Below are 17,631 nucleotides of genomic sequence, written 5' to 3' on the forward strand. Positions count from 1 at the left end.
AAGTGTGCTACTAATTTGAGTTGAAAGATCTAGAAGAGTTTTTGTGTTATTTATTTTACAGGTAATTCACCCCCCTCTTGTCGGCCTTACCTGTGCCAACAAGTGGTCTCATAGCCCAACCGTCTCAGAAGGACTAACCGCCGACTGAAGCACCAAAAAAATGGTCGGACCGACAATCTACCCACCAAAGTTCGAGCGAGAATTTGCGTCATGGAGGTATTTTTCAAAATTGATTTTGAAATTTTGTTAATAATTAAATATGGTTTTGTAGCTCCCAAAAACCCCCAAGGAAATGAAAAGGAAGAATATCAATGGACTAAGAAGGAGCAAGCAGACTTCGTAGCCAACGGATGAGTCGAGTTCCACCTACTCAGCGTACTTCCACCCTAGGAAGTAAATCAGATCGAAGATTACAAATCAGCAAAGGAACTTCCGAAGCAAAGCTCGCGAGACGGGACCTACTTTGGAACCAACTTACAAACCTTCGGATGAAAGAAGGTGAAACAGTCGCACATCTGCACTCGAGGATCAAAGAACTCATTACCGAACTAACGAATCTCGGAGAAAAGGTAACAAACTAAGATTCATTAAGGTATGCTTTAAATGCATTTCCTAGGACACCTAAGTGGACCTCTATAGTCGACTCATTTTATATATCTAAAGACCTCGAAGTCAGTTCATTAGAAATTTTTTTTCCACATTTGAACTTCACGAATCTAGATGTGCAGAGATGAAAAGGGAGCTTAGTCAGAACATTGCCCTGAAGACAAGAACGGATGATCCAGACCCCGAAGCGTCATTTGATGAAGACGAAATGACTCTAATGGTAAGAAAATTTAGTAAATTCATTAAATCTAATAAATTTAGTAAGTCATAGGCAAAGAAGCACTTCAGAGCAAGAGAAAGCTCTGACGCTACAACTGCCAAGGGGAAGGGCACATCAAAGACGACTGCCCAGAACTAAAGAAAAAAGAGAAGGATAAGGGAAATATACCAACAAGATCCAAGCACAAGAATTTGAAGGCAACATCAGATGAATTATCGTCCTCTGAGTCCGATATCGAAGCTTTCTCCGGACTAGCCTTACTGGCCGACCACCAAGAAGATGAAAACAGCTCAGAGATGAGCATCGATAAAGGGGGAGGATTATCAGAGGAAAGCTGCGATGAAGGGGAAGCATCAGATCACAAGGTAAGTGAGGTACGTGCACTATTTCCTAAGCAGTCTTTTAATTTTATCAAAATACTTTCTAAAAATTTATGCAAATTAGAAAAAGAAACTATTGATTTAAAAAGATAATTAGTCAATGCATGCCCTCTAGAATTATATGATAATCTGAAATTAGAAAATGAGAAATTTAAAATATAAATAGAGAAATTAAAAGATAACTATGCATGCTCTAATTCCTATCAAAAACCAAGATTTAAAAATTATGGAAGAATCAACTGATATATTAGAAATCACTACGGACAAATTAGAAAAATTCTTAAAAATTATGCTCCATTAAAATTTCTGATTAATCCAGTAGGTAGGAATTTATATTGGATTCCAAGATCATGTTTAAACTAAAAAACTTATAATTTTAAATGTCAAAAAGGAAATTAAATATTAATTTCTTTAAAATACTTTGAGAAAGTGGTTGTTGCTCTAATATCTAAGAAGGCCTAGTGCCTCGTCATAGCTTGGAAGTCAATTATTGAAATAAATATTTAATTGACTAACTATTAAAGGGTTGAGTATTATAATCTTTTAACAAGTTAAATTTTTTTTGTTTGGAAAAATTAATTCTTTTCAAAAATTTGGTCTAATTACTTGTCAAATAACAAGTATGACTTTATGATATTATTTTTTTTTTGAAAAATTGATAACATTCTGTCTATTATTATGTACCCCTTCAACTTGACTTTTTATATAATTTTTTTCAATTTTTTTGATGTGATCAAAGAGGAGGAGGGAGGGGGGGGGGGGGGGGATAGGTACAAGTTTAGGGGAGTTAGGATTTTTATCAATTTTGGATTTTGTGACTAACCTATTTAAATTCATTTATTTTGCAATAATACTTATGTTATTGAAATTTGTTTGTTTTTTTTCTTCCCTAACTTGAACTTGGGTTGATGCACATCAAAAAGAGGGAGATTGTTGGAACCCCGTGATAGGTTTGATATGATCAACCAAATTAAGTTAGGTCTTGTTGTGTTTGATCCTTGTATCTAAGTGTGCAGGAGCTTAGAAACACAAGAAGTGGAGCGGAAGACGCAGCTAGCGAGAAGGATTGCACGGGAAGGGAGTCGACAGGCTCGGTGTATCCGAGCGACAAGGTGCTGTAGAAGAGTACACCGGTGGACGAGAAGGGCGCGCGTGGCGGTCTGAGAGACGAGAAGCCGGGTGGAAGTCTGCTCGAGGAGAAGGCCGAAAAATGGATTCAGGTGAGCCCTATTTCGGTTAGCCTAAATCACTCAAGTGAGAGGAGCAATGAAAGAGCAAGATAAAGAAAGTGGAGCTCGGTAGCAGCTGTTAAAGGCGCCTTCAAGCTATTGGAAAGCGCCTTCAAGCCTTCATGGAAGGCGCCTTCAAGCACTTAAAGGTGCATTCGACTGGGCAAAAGTGAACGTTGGGAAAGGATAAAGCTTTATCCTTTCTTGCTTCACTGGAGGCGACTTCCAGTCTGTTGGAGGCGCCTTCTAGCCTTGGATAAGATTTTCAAGTGGCTATAAAAAGACCCATGGATCTAGGAAATTAACAACAACTCCTGTATTCATTTCCTAGCAACTGTTTGAGCATTCAATGACTGTAATAGGCTTCTTCGCCTACACGAAGGAGATTTTTTCACCGCTTTCTTCTGTCTTGGATTAACAACTACGTAGGTTGTAACTAAGTAATTCCTTTGTGTTGGTGCGGTTAGCACTAACGATTTAACCCAGGTTTTGATGAATGACAAATAGGTTAAGTTAGGTTTGTCGTTATCTAATGCTTTGATCGAGTATGCAGGCTAAGTCCAGACAGGTCGACGGGCTGATCGGATGTCTGGCACGAAGTCTAAGCGGGTCGACGGGCTGACCGGACGCTTGGCACGAAGTCCAAGCGGGTCGACAGGCTGACTGGACGCTTGGCACAAAGTCCAGCTAGGTCGACGGGCTGACCGGATAGCTGGCACAAAGTCCAGACGGGTCGAAGGGCTGATCGAACGTCTGGCAGGTAAGTAAAGGTAAGTCACTGGAGGAGAGTGACTATGAGGACGCATCCCAGTTAAGGGACAGTAGGCGTCGGTCCAGTTTAGGTTCATTTTGGATCCCTAAATTGAGACCCTGACTAGGTTCTGGTCTCGGGAAGACAAGACCTAACTCATAAATCTATATAAAATGTCTATACATATATTTTTATAACTCTATTTTGTAGATAAAAATGTAGATCTTCAAATTCTGCACGCGTAGCAACTGACAGAGCTTGATTCCGAGTTCGGAGTCAAAAGTTATGACCTTCGGAAGATGACTATGTCAAACAAGTAGTTGGAGACGACTCGGATCAGCCAGATTCGAACTCTCCTCATCTGATCCGAATTTTTGGGATCTGATAAGCTCTGGAGACCCCTCCAAAGGGCTATAAAAGGAGGGGGTGAGCAAGCTTCAAGGAAACAACTCTCAGAACGAAGAATCTGCTTCCTTGTGCTCCTGCTGCGCTGCGATCTCCGACAAGCTTTTCCTTTCTGTTCTAAGTCTTTTTATTGTCGGTAATTTTTCCTTATTAGCAATATTGTACTTAACTTGTAATCTATATTTTGAATTGCTAGTGAATTGCCCAACGAAAGTATTCACGGAGTACGGGCCTTCGAGTAGGAGTCGTCACAGGCTCCGAACGAAGTAAATCCACTGTGTTCAATTTTCTTATTCCGCTGTGTTTATACTCGTTGTTTTTCGAATCGATATTCACCCTCCCCCCTCTATCGACGTTTCATGATCCAACACTTTGTGGCTTTTACTTATTAGTTGCTTAATTTCCTGTTTATAAGTATGCTACTAATTTGAGTTGAAAGATCGAGAATGATTTTTGTATTATTTATTTTACAGGCAATTCAATATCCTCTTGCCGACCCTACCTGTGCCAACGATGTAGGATCATTGCGCTAGAGGGGGGGGGGGGGGGGGGGGGGAATAACGCTCGTTTTAAAACTAAACTCGGAGATAGGCAATAGAATAAAGACACAACAAAACAATCGCAAATACCAAGAGTTACTTGGTTCGGAGCCTGTAATGACTCTTACTACAAGGCCCGCACGTGAGAGTACTTTCGATGGGCATCACTAATCAATCGAAAGAAGTACAAGTACAATGATTGATTACAAGTAATTATAAGATTTAAAGAATACCAACGACTCAGAAATAAAGATCTTCATCACAGTGGTCGTCGGGATAGCTTTTGAGCATCGAGGAAGCATTTTCACATCAACACGAAGAAGGGAAAGTTGCTTGGAATGTTGTTGTTGTGCATCTGGTCGAGATAGCCTTATATAGCCTGCTGAAGGCACCTTCAGCCTCCATGGAAGGCGCCTCCGGTAGATATACTTATCTCTTCCGCGTCAGAGTCGATAGCTTCTATGGCCTACGCTGTTTATCCATTTAAAGGCACCTTCAAGCTCCATGGAAGACGCCTTCCATCCAGCATCCAACGCCTTCGCACCCTGCTGCGCGGAGCCTTCGCCTAAAGCACCCGAGTCGCCTCCAACAGTCCCAGAGGCATCTCAGATACTGTTCATCAGAGCCTTTTAAGTCATTTTCGCTCCCTGCAAGATACGTTAGTCCAAATTACCAAACATACCCTTCAAAACAGAGTTAACACAATAAAATATGAAATGATAAATTATTTTAACAGTCTCCAGACTGTCCGGTTCTGACTTTGAGTTTTGCTAAAACTCTAGGTTGAACCAACGCCTATTGTTCCCTCTTTGGGGAATATGTCCTTATCTACTCCTCTCAGAAGAGTTTACCTTTTGCCACATCGGTCCTCCAAATCGACTAAACTTTTGCTCAGCGTCTGAGTCTTCAAGACTTTTCTGCTGGACGTCTGATCCCCTCTAGACTTCCACCTGATTTACGACCACCGGGATTTTCACTTAGAGTCCCCGACTCTAGGATTTCACCCAAAATACTCGACTCGCTAAGATTTCGCCTTACCTAACCGCAGTTAGTGTAAAATACGGTGCCCAAAATAATAATTAAAAATAGGGTTATTTGACAAATAATCTTATTGGAATTTTTTGAAATTTTTAGAAATTTTCTGAGGATTTTTCGGAACTTGTATGGCGTATTTTGAGGGGATAAAATTATAGGCTTTGTAAAAGGTCTATTTGGAATACTCAAATATAGGAGTTGATTGAGAAATAAACTTAGGTCTTGATTTTTCTTAAAGCTAGGTTTTGGTTATAAAAATCTAACCTAGCCTCCGCTCCTCTCCGCCCCAATCACGCCGAAGTCATCCCCTCCCCTCACGGCGCCGAACTCATCTTCTTCCCCTACCTTCCTCTCTTGCTCTCGACACCGACCTGCCGATCTCCTTCTCATGTGTTCCCGCAACCAGAGCTGCCGACATCTTCTTCCTTTCGAGCCACAGTCGCCTGCAATGCTCCTCACGCGGGCACCACAGCGCCGCTATTCCAGCCCTAGCGCCAACAGCCGACCCTTTCCTCTGCCCTTGATCGCTACCCCACGTTGGCTGCCAAATCTCTGCCCTAGCGCCGGATGGCATCTCCCTGTCCTAGTGTCGGTAGCTGGATCTCTTCCACCTCCGGCCGCCGGATCTCTTCCACCTCCGGCCGCAACAAAAGCTATCCAGTAAGTTTCTTCCTCGGTAGATACGGATGGAGTTCTAGGTATGTTGGTTTCAGATTTTTGTTTGGGCAGATTCAAGGTGTGGTATGGATTTTGTTGTGCATATGCTCCTTGTGATAGTTGTAGAAATTTTGGAACAGAATACGATGGCTGAGACTCGATTGAAATGTTGCTTGATGTCCCCTCTTGTTGTCGTACCTTCTATCAGCTTTGGGAAGTTCGATTCAATTTCAATGTTGTTTCCTTTGTGTTGGCTGGATTTTCTGGTATAGTTTTGAGAGGTTGTAAGTTGATTTCTATGAGGTTTGCTCCTTCATGATGACTCTGGACCTTTGGTGCAGATTGGTGGGATGAGATTTGATTTTCGATGTCAAGCTTGTTTCCTTTTATTAGTGGAAGTTCTGTACAGGTTTGAGGGGTTTGGATGGGCTAGTCATTGAGCTTTGTTAACTTGTGTTGGCTTTATAATTTCTGTGACAGATTTGGTGGATTGGAGTCGAACTCGAGATGGTCGTTGTTTCTTTTCATGTTAGTTAAATTTCCTAGACAGATTCGAAGTGTTTAAAGGTGGTTTGTTGTGCCTTTACCTCTTGCGCTAACTGGAAAAGAGTTGGGAATTTTGATAGATTTGGGTGAATTGAGGTTCATAGTTGGATTAGGATTTTTCCCTAATTAAGTTGGGTTTCGGTTTAGCTAGTGTTGTTTATGAAATTAGCTAAATTGTACATCACGTGATTTGCAGGACATTACTTGAAGACGGTTGACACGATCTGCATATAAAGGCGGGTACTTCTTGTTTTGTTTTCTTTTAGTACTTTGACCTTAGCACATGAATTATTTTGGATAAGGACTGTTTACCTTGACTCCACTCTTATTTTTCCTGCGCTTGATACTTCCACGCAATCTTTGAGAAATTCGTTTCTATATCTATACAGTCTCTTCTTGTTGTCCATGATTCGTAGCAGATACTAGATATCATATTTGTATGCTTTAACTGTTGTTTGTTTATGTACGATATTGAGCATGCTGGCTTCATGTAGCATACATATTTCTGCTTATGTATATATTATGACTGTTGCATTGTATGCATCATGTCATTGCATGCATGCCGCATCCTCGGCCACTCGAGAGAGTGGTAGCTGGAGTTGATGCCGCTTGTCCTGTCGTGCCACACTCGGCCACTTGCAGTTGGTGGTAGCTGGAGTTGCGAGCAGCAGGGACCCCCTTCGCTGTGTAGCTAGTTAGCTACTCAGCACCTGTCCATCCGGTTACTCATGGGAGTGGCGGCCTTTGAGTGGTACAGTTGTCATTGATCCGGCCTCTCGACCATACAGGGGTCATGGTGCAGAGCGGTGGGCGGGGTGACCATCCGTGCATACGTTGTTATTATGCCTGCTTTGGCTGCTGTTTACGTATGTTATTATTGCTTACTTATGATGATGTGGTATATTTATGCTGTCGTTGCTTCTTGCGGTTGTTCACTTATGCTGATATGCTGTCTTATGTTGAGATATGCTCTCGTTGTAGGCGAATAGACCTTGGTGTATTTATTGGAAATGTTTATATGTCTGACACATTACCTCTATAGTTACAAGCAGTATTGTAGCAGATTAGTACCATTCTTGACCTTCTATATCTAGCCTAGGATATGGTTCCAGGTATGAGCATTGATTATAGTTTCATTTTGTATATGCTACTTCCCTTATGAGACTGTATTCCTTTTGGGTATTCTTTATTGGTTGATTATGTTCATGCACTATCTTTTCTATACCCGCTAAGTTCCAATACTCACCACCCCGTAAAATGGTTTTCTTTCGCCAGGTAACAGATAGATGAATCATGGATGCTTGGAGAGATGTCGGCTGGCAATCCTGGGTCCCGCATCATATTCGAAAATTGATTTTGGTTCTGTTTCTCTTTACTTGCATTTCGTATTCGTTGGATTTGGTGTTGTGAGAACTAGGTTTTGATACTTGTGGTGTGGACTTGGTATTTGTGATGTTTTGATAACTTTGCAATTTGTGGGTTTTCTCTTCGTTTTCTTTCCGCTGTGCTTGTTTTATTTTTTTGTCCAGCCGAGTAGGCTGAGTATATTAAACTGCGTGGTTGTGTTGTTTCCATTTTCTATGGTATATATATTCCAGCCGAGTGTGGCTGATGTATATTTTGTATGTAGTAATGCTTCAGATTGTCACTCGTACAGGGGAGATGTTGCCGAAATTTCTTCCGACAGGGACTCCTCTGGGGCGTGACAGTTAGGACTTTCTATCACCTAGGGTTACCTCCCCCTAAGACATAGGGTTATCTCCCCCTAGGGTTTTCCACCTGCCTTTAATACACTAGGACTTTTACCTAAGAATACTTAGGACTTTCTTGCAAGTTCATTCACACTTGTTAGATAACAATACATCTTAACTTTTGACCCTTTGCCATAATCAAAACTTAGATTTGATCGTCTAGTACTCCTTGCACCAACATATAATGTATGATAATTTAAACCAAAAGTATTCTAAGTTTAATTATTAATGAAAGATCAAAGTCATTTAGTCTAATGTGTTATTTAATTCAAAATGCGTCCCAAGGGTTATGATCCTATGGTAGAACATTCGGGTTGTCACCCTGGTACCGTAGTTTGATCCCTAATTATGATGTATTTGTAGAAAATTTTCTTCTAAATAAGATACACAATCAAAGGATGTTGAGTTTTTAGATTGTCCGTGTGTACTTCCCGATTTATCCGGGTGGCATATGAAAAAATTATGTGAGACTAAGCTGGTCATCCCAGGATGGTTAATGAAGTTAACTGGGATTATCATTTAATCTTCGGGACTATGGTGGTGCGATAGGATATCTAGATTGTCTCCCAGATACTCACAGTTCGATCTCTAATTATGATATATTTATAGGAATTTTTTCTCCAAATGAAAATGTGTAATTAAAGGAAATTAAATTTTTGGACTATCTACTGTGTGTACTTAATTTATCTTCATAACAGATAAAACTTTTTTTTAAATCAAATTGATGTATCTCAATTAATTAAGATTATTATTATTTTTATTGAGTTCGGAACGTGAATGGTAGATAGCTTACAAAATAATGCTACACTTTCCTCCGTTTACTCCGAAAAAAAAACATAGGGAAAGGGATTTTAAATTCCTATGGTGATCAAATTTAACTCCTTTTAATATCCGTCCAAATCGGATGGAACTAGCTTTCCATCCGTCGCCACGTCTTCATCTCGATCTCGCCGCTAGAACATCTCGACGATGGGGCCACAAACCGGCCGTGACCTTGCCCAGTGCGGGTTCACAGGTGAGGCACGACCTCGCCGCCGCTAGTTCTCGAGCGAGGCATGACCTCACCACCGCGAGGTCGCCCGATCTCGCGGCATTTGGTCGCGTCAATGATCTGCTGGCATTTGGTCGCGCCCGACCTCACCACCGCGAGGACGACGAGGAATGAGGCGCATCTCTTGACTCTTGGGCTTGCGCCTCTGCGGGTTCCTCGGCATAGCCGGTGCATCCTCGCCGCTCCCTTTCTTCCGCCTTTGCTTAGACCGCCGCCACCGTGTCCCTTCACGCGCTGTCAAAAACATTAGAAAAGTCATCAAGGTGCTTTGTCAAAAACATCCAAGTATGCTTAATTAACATTTTTAATGGTGAAAATAATAGTATAATACTATCAATACATTCTTGTTATTACTTTTAAATTTTAAATTTGAAATTCAAATTTCGATAAAGTCGAGATAAATATTGTCTTTATATGTTAGTCATTATTCCAAAGATTAGTAGTCGTCCGTGATTTACTTCCTCGATGTTAACCCTGACAAATTGACGAAAGCGCTGAAGACGAGCATGTTTATCTTTACCATCTTGTTATTACTTTTAAATTTTGATCAATGAAAAAGCTATTAAGATGCTTTAAAACATCTTGAGTCAATATGACAAAATAAGATCATTATTGAATTAACTATGCTCTATTCATTCGGAACAAAAAAAGTAATGAAAAAGTTTTAAAGATAATTCATGCGCATGTTGATATTGAACAAGGTCATAACAATGCAGCTCATCAACAATAGTATAACACATTATTTTAATCAGGCAAATGATCATTGTGTTAAGGTAAAATATCTCCTATAATTTATCTGTATGTATCTTGCTGTGAGACAGATAATACTAAGTTCTTTGGATGAATGATATCATCTTTTACTTCAATAGTATAACACATATCTCACAATCAATAGTATAACACACCATGCCCCCAAACGATTGTGCTATAGAATGAAGAAAGAAAATTATAAAAAGCTCCAAATATGCTTTTCTAATTTTTGATTTTTTTCTCATTATTTCCAAGGATATGTAGTACATTAATTTATGGAGAAATATTTCTGAATTACATTGATTACATGGAAATATATACTGGAACTAAACTTTAATTAGCTTAGGAAATAAACTTTAACTACCTAAGAAAAGATAAAGATAGCTAATACTCAAACTGTTAAACTTTGACTCCTAAGAAATATAAACACAATTAATACTTTATGCTAATCAATTACAAGTTATCATTTAACATCTCTTAAATTGTAATTTTCATAATATCCTTGAACCATTGAAGCTTTTCAATAGATACAGTCTTGGTAAGAACATCTGATGGCTGATATATGGTCTTGATAAAGTCCAAAAAAAATTCTTTCTTTTTAAACATATCACGAATGTAATTATGTCGCAACTCTATATGTTTTGATCTTCCATGAAAGCGAATTGCAGATTAATTATCATAATAAATAAGGGTATGATCTATTCCTTTTTGCTATAAATTAACTAAAATTCTTCTTAACCAAGAAGAGTTTCACATGCTGCAATATATTTAGCTTGATCTATAGATAATAATGCAGTTGAACTCTATTTTTTTTGGACTCCGTAAAATGATTTTAGATCCCAAACAAAACACATGCGGAAGAGCTTTTTTTATCATCAAGGCTTCCGACTCAATCACTATCATAGAAACCAATGAACTTGTCTTCTTCTTTCAAATATTTGATTCCCAATGTTTTAGCCCCTTGAAGGTAACGAAGTATCCTCTTTGCTACTACAAAATGAAACTTGCTTGGATCATTCATAAATCTAGATATTAAGGTGACAGGATATACTTTATCAAGTCTTGTATTGGCCAAATAAATCAACGAATTAATAAGACTTCTGTAAATATTTAGATCACACTTTTCTTCTCATCATTCTATTGTAATTTTTCAATGAAACCCATAGGAGTTGTTGTTGGTTTGCAATTCCATTTGAATTCTTTTGAGCAAATCTACTCCATATTTTTCTTGAGAAATGAAAATCTCTCTGTTTTGATTGTTTCACTTGAATTCCAAGACAATACTTCATCAATCTAAGATCTATCATCTCATATTCTTTCATCATTGCCTCTTTGAATGATTGCACCATTCTAGCATTAGTTTCTACATAAATCAGATCAATAACATAAGACAAACTATCAAAAAATCACCTTCATTTTTCTTCACATAAAGTGATGGTTTAAATGGACTTTTGATAAATCCATTTTGTAGGAAATAAGCATCAATTTGCAATTCCATGCTCTTGAAGATTGTTTAAGCTTATAAAGTGCATTATGCAGCTTATGAACTTTCTCTTCCTTCCCTCTGACTTCATATCCTTGAGGTTGTTTCACATAAACCTCTTCTTCTAACTCTCTATTTAGAAAAGCTAATTTAACATCAAGTTGAAAAACTTGTAACTCTAGTTGAGCTTCCAAGGCAAGAACAATTCTAATAGTCTTCATTCGTATTGCAAGAGCAAAAGTTTTAGTGAAATTCACACTGAGTTGTTGAGAATACCCTTTTGTTACCAATCTTGTCTTACATTTTTGTATACTGTCATCTTCATTATACATGGTCTTATAGACCCATTTTAAGCCAATTTCTTCTTTTTCTTTTGGAAGGTCTATTAACTGTCAAGTATGAATTTTCTCAATGCTCCTTATTCATTTGTGTCTTGAATTTTCTCTAGACTTTTTCTTTTACAGCATCCTCAACATATTATGGTTCACAAGTAAAAAATGCAACATTATCGGATTCATAAATATCTGCCAAGTAATGATAATTTCTTGGCGGAGTTTTTGAATTTGAATCATCTTTATAATTACTCCTTAACAAACCAACAACATTAATCTTTAACTAATTGCTTTGGTTCAAAAAATAAGTCTTCCATATGTTCTTCAACAACTTCTTTAGTTTCCCATTTCCATATTATTGTTTCATCAAAAATTACATTTCTTGTAAGCATGATTAATTAGTTAATAGATTGAAAGGTCGATAACCTTTTGGTTCATCGACATAACCAATGAAAATAAGTTTTTTTTTTTTCCTTTTTTCATCAAACTTTTCTCTATTTTGGACAAGAGCATAAACAACACACCCAAAAACCTTAAATTGACTTACAATTGGTTTTCTATCATGTCATGCTTCACCCAAAAGTCATTTCCCTTTCAACATGCTTTTGGCCATTTCTATAATTGCTCTATTTTTCCTTTTGGTGACACCATTCTGTTGTGGTGTATATCTGATTGTAAACTATCTTTGAATACTCTAATCTTTGCAATAATTAAGAAAAGGGTTGTAAAAGAACTCTCCTCCATGATTTGTTTTTAAGGTCTTTAAAACACAACCACTTTGCTTTTTAACAAGTGCTTTAAAGTATAGAAACTTAGTGAAAGCTTTAGATTTATTCTCAAGAATATAAACTCAAATAATTCTAGTGAAATCATCAACAAATAGAAGAAACTCCCTCTTGTTGCCGAGAGGAGTTGTAGTTGGACCACAAATACTTGCATGCACTAGCTCAAGAGGGAATTGAGCTCCCTAGGTTATTTTTGGAAATGAAAGCCTATGCAGTTTCCCATAAATGCAACCTTCACAAACTTCATGTTATTGCTTAATTTTTGGAAGTCCAACAATCATATTCTTTTGTTTCAATAACTATAGGCCTTTAAGATTCAAATGACCATATCTCAAATGTCAAAGATAATATTCATCAACACTTTCACTCCTAAATACATTATTTGTGTTGGGAATATAATTAAAGTCTCATATTGAAAATATATGAAAAAAATATGAGTTTATAAGATATTTCCATTAGTATAAGACCCTTTGGGTAGAGCCCAAAAACTAAATCCATGAGGGTCTAGGTCCAAAATGGGCAGTATCATACCATTGTGCAGATAAATGAATTCGTTTAGTCCTAACAAGTGGTATTAAAGTCATAGTCTAGATTGAGACATGTAGGTGAATAGTGGTCTTAAACAAAAGAGGTAGGGACTTCCAGAGGAGTGAACTATAAGAAAAAAAATCTAAGCAGATTAAAGTTGACCGAATGCTTAGCGAAAATCCCAGGGGAGTGAACCTTAAGTGGTGAAAAAGTCTTAGAGGAGAGGAGTGACCTCGATTGACCAGATGTTTAAGGGGAGGTTCGGAGAAGGTCAATAGTGATTGGATGCTTGAGGGGAGGCCTAGAACAGATCAAGGGTGATTAGATGCTTGAGGAGAGGCCTGCACCATGAGAATAATAGTGGTCCTTCATTTGAGGAGAGTATTGTTGTGAATACTATCAAAGTCTCATATTGAAAAAAATATAGAAAAGATTATCGGTTTATAAGATGGAATATATCTCCATTGATATGAAACATTTTTGGTAGATCTCAAAAATAAATCTGATCCTCCCCGAAAATCGGGAAGATGACTAGCTAGGGATGCAGCTGCTGCGTTGACTAGATGTAGATCTCTCTCCACTCTGCAACACAAGAAACGTCAGTGCTGAGTCAGGGAAGGGGTTCCAGGTATTGACCCTCCGACGCTCAAGTTAGTCACCGGAAAGAGGGAAGAAGACGGAGTAATAGTGAGCACAAGCGTGAATAGTGAATAATGTGTACCTCCGTCAGTGCATGGGCCCCCCTTTATATAGTACCCCAGAGGATGATGTGCACGCTCCTCAAGGCATGAGCACATTCTCTAATTTATCCTATGAAAGGACCTGTTAGGAAAGTACCTCTTACACCATACCTTAATAGGGCATGTATATCTCTAACAAGATAGTAGAAGCTTCCGTCGTATGATCCACTTGTTAGTCATGCCTTGTGTTAGCGGCACTATCACCCTGAAGGATATTAAAAGATATATCAATAATCCCTCTGCTCGGCCGAGCGGGCCACTCGGTTGGGAACTTCTCCGCTCGGTCAGACTCGGCTGCTCTTCCTTGCGGTGACTTGACTCGGTAGCTTGTTTCCGCTCGACCAGATTATTGGTGCAATATCCCCTGGGTCAAAGTTGACCAAGTTGACTAAGCTTGTCAGCTCAAGCTTGAGTACGCTCAAGCTTGAGTCTTAATGTTTGAGTTTTGATGTTTGATAATATATGAAGATTACAGGTGCAATTGTTCATATAGGGAGATTGTTGGTGTAATTCTCCATTGGTCAAGGTTTGACCAGTTTTGTGTAAAGAAAAGTCAAGTAGGTCAAGGTTGACCAGATACTTGACTAGAAAGTCTTAACTGGAGATTAGGCAAGGACAAGTCCAACAGGAAGGTTGGCAGAAGAAGAAAATCTAAGTGGGTCATTGTTGACCAGACACTTGGTGTGAAAAGTCCTGGTGAGTGAAGCCAGACAGTTAGAAAGTCGTGATGAGTAAAGCAAGGAAGTAGAAAATCCTAGTGAGTGAAGCTAGGCAATGTGAAAATCTTGGTGAGTGAAGTTAGGTGAAAGCCCTAGTGAGTGAAGCTAGGCAGAAGGAAAGTTCTTGTGAGTGAAGCTAGGCAGAAGAAAACTTTGGTGAGTGAAGCTAGGTGAAAGTCCTAGTGAGTGAAGTTAGGTAGAAGGAAAATCCTGGTGAGTGAAGTTAGGTGAAAGTTCCAGTGAGTAAAGCCGGGTAGACGAAAGTCCTGGTGAGTGAAGTCAAACATGCGGAGATCCAGGTGGGTCAAGGTTGACTGGACACCTGGTGTTGGGAAGTCCAAGTGGGTTAAGGTTGACCGAACACTTGGCATAAGGAGAAAAGTCCAAGTGGGTCAAAGCATTAACCGAATATTTGGTGAAGAAGTCCTAGCAGGTCAAGGTTGACCAGATGTCAGGCAAGGAGGAGTCCCAACAGGTCACGGTTGACTAGATGTTGGGAAAGTAAGCCCTAGACTTCGGGTTGAATGTTAGGGTTTGGTAATCGACTAAGGTAATCGATTACCATAGCTTAAGCAACTAAGATAATCGCTTAAGCTTGGAATCGTGAGAAAGATTCTTTAATCAATTGATGTAATCGATTAAGACACCGTAAGTGATTAGGGTAATCGCTTAAGATGACTTTTGCTTCGAACAGAATGGTTCTGTTTGAAGCTTAAGCGATCAAGCTAATCACTTAAGCTATTTCTCGTGATCGAATAAAATGTTGCTGAATGGATCTGGCTAATCGATTCAGCAAGGCTTAATTGACTGGGGTAATCGATTAAACTTGAAAAACTAGTCGTTGTGCGCATGATAAAAGGTTTCGCATGCAATGTTCTCGATAGTTCTTCTCCGAGCACTCACGATCTCTCTGACACTCACCGCCAGATTCTTGGAAGCTCTTGGGGACGAGTGATACTGCACTTCCAAGGTTCAAGAGGCATTTACAAGCAACAAGGAAGCGAGCAAGAAGGTTTTTCATTTATATTCTTGTGTATTTACTTCTTGTTTCGAGTTGTATAAGTGTGTGAGTTTATATGAGGTTTCTCCACCTCCGGATTATTTATGAGAAGGAGTTGTTTTCATAGTAGAGAGTGCATTGTGTGTGAATCCTTGAATTAGTCACCTCTTCTTGAGATGGATACCTAGTATATTTACGTGTTAGCATTGGAGAGTTTGCTTTGAGTCTATTCTGCTGCAAATCAATAATACCGAAGCAAACGAACAAGCATGACGAGCTATTCACCCCTAGCTCCAAAGTGTCCCAACAAGCGGTATTAGAGTGAGGCTACTCTTCACCGGACTCATCGCAGGAAGGGCAACGAGCTAGAGGAAGGAGAAGTTGAAGCCCAAATCTCATTAAGTCAAAGTCTCCATCAAAGGCTCAACTTCAAGATGGAATTCCGAGATGGACTCAAATTTGAGACAAGGGTGCCTCTACCATTCATAATGACAAGCTTCAATCTTTGGAAGTCAAGGATCGAGAATTTCTTCATGATGGAGATAAAGAAATGGTTTGCTCTAATGGAAGGTTTCGAAACTCTAAAGGATAGAAAAGGCAAAATCATCAAAAGGAGCAAATGGAGCTAGGAACAAGTCAAAAGGTGTGAGGCAAATGATAAGATAATCAAATTATTGGTTAGCTTATTGCCTAACACTATTATGTGCAAAATTGGGGGATATCAAGACGCCAAGGAGCTTTGGAGCAAGTTGGCGAAGATCCATGACGAATCCTCCACTACACCAAGTCAAGAAAAATTCAAAGAGGGTAACTCATTGGATCAACAAGAAGAGGACTCTGAGATTGAGAGGTGCTCAACATCGAAAGAAGAAGAAGTTCAAGAAGTTTCATCCTCAAAGGAGTACAATGAAAAAGGAAAAGAGGGAGTATACTCTTGGTTTCATGTACAAGAGGATGAAGATGGAGAAGCCTCCACCTCAAAGATTGAGGGGGAGCGTGGAACATCAGTGACGGATCAAGAAGAAGTTTCTTCATCCGAATCAAATGGAGGATCATGTGCCACCCCTACAAGCTAAGAAGGTATAACTATTTCAATTTATAAAAATAAAAGTCAAATTATTTACTTTGAGTGTAGGGAAAGTGAGCATTATAAGAGCAAGTGCCCTAAATTGACTAAGAAGAAGGGTCAAGTGGTACAAAGGGCAATGAGAAGTCCAAGGAAGTTGGTCCCATTGAACGAAAAGGCAAGGAGCACATTGTGTGCTTCTCTTGTAATCAAAGAGGATATTATAGAAGTCAATGTTCAAATGGGAAGAAACCGACCAAGCTTAAAGGAGGAAGCACAAGTCAAGGGGAGCTCTCAAGAGCAACCCCAAGGTATCATTTATTGAGCCAATTCCTTTAAGTCATGGTAAAAATCATGCTAGAAATAATTTATATCATTTCAATGCTATTTATCATGAGAATAGAAAGCATGATAGGATTAACTCAACCTAAGGTTAGGAAGGTAGATAACAACTTAGACAATAACTCTAAGGATATTAGGTATATGCCTAAGAGAAAGAAAAATTAAGGTTTTAATAAAAAAAATCTAAGGTTGAGGAGTTATGGAAGGAAAATCAAGTCTTGAGGTCAAAGACTTGATAAATTAGAGAGGACCCTTAGAAAAATCACACATGAAGAACAAGGGTCCAAGAACAAAAACCTAGGTTTAGGAATGCGAGAGCCATCCAATGGTCATAGAAGTTTGAGATACAAACCCAAAGCCAAGAAGAATGCCCCTTCTTATCATAGGGTTCCATATAACTATGGAACTAACCCTAGGTTTAGGGGTCAAACCAAGATTACAAGCGAGGTCATTCCTAGAATTAACATTGAAAAAATCAATATAACTAAGACTTCTAAGAAGTTAAAGAAAGTCACCAAGAAGGTCACAAGGGAAGCTATCCCTAGAGTTGACCTAAGTGAGTCAAGTGTGACCAAGGCTTCTAAGAAGCTTAGAAAGGTCATTAGGAAGGTATCTAAGGAAGTCATCCCTAGTGAATACCTAGAACATCCAAGGAGCACCAATCGATTTTGGGTTCCTAGGAGTGTATTTTCTACACCTTAGATGGATTTAGAGAG

The sequence above is a fragment of the Zingiber officinale genome, chromosome 7B (assembly GCF_018446385.1).
Source record: "Zingiber officinale cultivar Zhangliang chromosome 7B, Zo_v1.1, whole genome shotgun sequence".
In the NCBI taxonomy this organism is placed as follows: Eukaryota; Viridiplantae; Streptophyta; class Magnoliopsida; order Zingiberales; family Zingiberaceae; genus Zingiber; species Zingiber officinale.